We start from the raw sequence: 2,248 nt of genomic DNA on the forward strand, positions 1-2,248 counted from the left end.
GAAACTCGCCCGATTACAACGGTATGTGTATTTCTTCCCCAGGCCATTCTGGTTAAGCGTTTGGAGCAGCAGAATTGCGAAAAATTTTTTGCCTTCTCAACCATTTCTTGGCTTCAAACTCCCATATCTCGCGAACGGATTGACCTAACCCAAAAATTCCTGTTGCGTCTGAAATTAGAAACTCGCCCGATTACATCGGTATGTGTATTTTTTCCCTAGGCCATTCTGGTTAAGCGTTTGGAACAGCAGAATTGCGAAGAATTAGTTGTCTTCTCAAACATTTCTTAACTTCAAACTCCCATATCTCGCGAACGGATTGACCAAACCCAAAAATTCCTGCTGCGTCTGAAAGTAGAAACTCGCCCGATTACAACTGTATGCGTATTTTTATTCCCTAGGCCATTCTGGTTAAGCGTTTGGAGCAGCAGAAGTGCGAAAAATTTGTTGTCTTCTCAACCATTTCTTAGCTTCAAACTCCCATATCTCGCGAACGGATTGACCAAACCCAAAAATTCCTGCTGCGTCTGAAAGTAGAAACTCGCTCGATTACAACTGTATGCGTATTTTTTCCCTAGGCCATTCTGGTTAAGCGCTGGAGCAGCAGAAGTGCGACAAATTTGTCGTCTTGTCAACCATTTCTTAGCTTCTAACTCCCATATATCGCGAGCGGATTGACCTAACCCAAAAATTCCTATTACATCTGAAAGTAGAAACTCGCCCGATTACAACGGTATGTGTATTTCTTCCCCAGGCCATTCTGGTTAAGCGTTTGGAGCAGCAGAATTGCGAAAAATTTTTTGCCTTCTCAACCATTTCTTGGCTTCAAACTCCCATATCTCGCGAACGGATTGACCTAACCCAAAAATTCCTGTTGCGTCTGAAATTAGAAACTCGCCCGATTACATCGGTATGTGTATTTTTTCCCTAGGCCATTCTGGTTAAGCGTTTGGAGCAGCAGAATTGCGAAGAATTAGTTGTCTTCTCAAACATTTCTTAGCTTCAAACTCCCATATCTCGCGAACGGATTGACCAAACCCAAAAATTCCTGCTGCGTCTGAATGTAGAAACTCGCCCGATTACAACTGTATGGGTATTTTTATTCCCTAGGCCATTCTGGTTAAGCGTTTGGAGCAGCAGAAGTGCGAAAAATTTGTTGTCTTCTCAAACATTTCTTAGCTTCAAACTCCCATATCTCGCGAACGGATTGACCAAACCCAAAACTTCCTGCTGCGTCTGAAAGTAGAAACTCGCCCGATTACAACTGTATGCGTATTTTTTCCCTAGGCCATTCTGGTTAAGCGCTGGAGCAGCAGAAGTGCGACAAATTTGTTGTCTTGTCAACCATTTCTTAGCTTCAAACTCCCATATCTCGCGAGCGGATTGACCTAACCCACAAATTCCTATTACATCTGAAAGTAGAAACTCGCCCGATTACAACGGTATGTGTATTTCTTCCCCAGGCCATTCTGGTTAAGCGTTTGGAGCAGCAGAATTGCGAAAAATTTTTTGCCTTCTCAACCATTTCTTGGCTTCAAACTCCCATATCTCGCGAACGGATTGTCCTAACCCAAAAATTCCTGTTGCGTCTGAAATTAGAAACTCGCCCGATTACATCGGTATGTGTATTTTTTCCCTAGGCCATTCTGGTTAAGCGTTTGGAGCAGCAGAATTGCGAAGAATTAGTTGTCTTCTCAAACATTTCTTAACTTCAAACTCCCATATCTCGCGAACGGATTGACCAAACCCAAAAATTCCTGCTGCGTCTGAAAGTAGAAACTCGCCCGATTACAACTGTATGCGTATTTTTTCCCTAGGCCATTCTGGTTAAGCGCTGGAGCAGCAGAAGTGCGACAAATTTGTTGTCTTGTCAACCATTTCTTAGCTTCAAACTCCCATATCTCGCGAGCGGATTGACCTAACCCAAAAATTCCTATTACATCTGAAAGTAGAAACTCGCCCGATTACAACGGTATGTGTATTTTTCCCCCAGGCCATTCTGGTTAAGTGTTTGGAGCAGCAGAATTGCGAAAAATTTTTTGCCTTCTCAACCATTTCTTGGCTTCAAACTCCCATATCTCGCGAACGGATTGACCAAACCCAAAAATTCCTACTGCGTCTGAAAGTAGAAACTCGCCCGATTACAACGGTATGTGAATTTTTTGCCTAGGCCATTCTGGTTAAGCGTTTGGAGCAGCAGAAGTGCGAAGAATTAGTTGTCTTCTCAAACATTTCTTAGCTTCAAACTCCC

The sequence above is a fragment of the Ptiloglossa arizonensis genome, unplaced genomic scaffold (assembly GCF_051014685.1).
Source record: "Ptiloglossa arizonensis isolate GNS036 unplaced genomic scaffold, iyPtiAriz1_principal scaffold0027, whole genome shotgun sequence".
Classification (NCBI taxonomy): domain Eukaryota; kingdom Metazoa; phylum Arthropoda; class Insecta; order Hymenoptera; family Colletidae; genus Ptiloglossa; species Ptiloglossa arizonensis.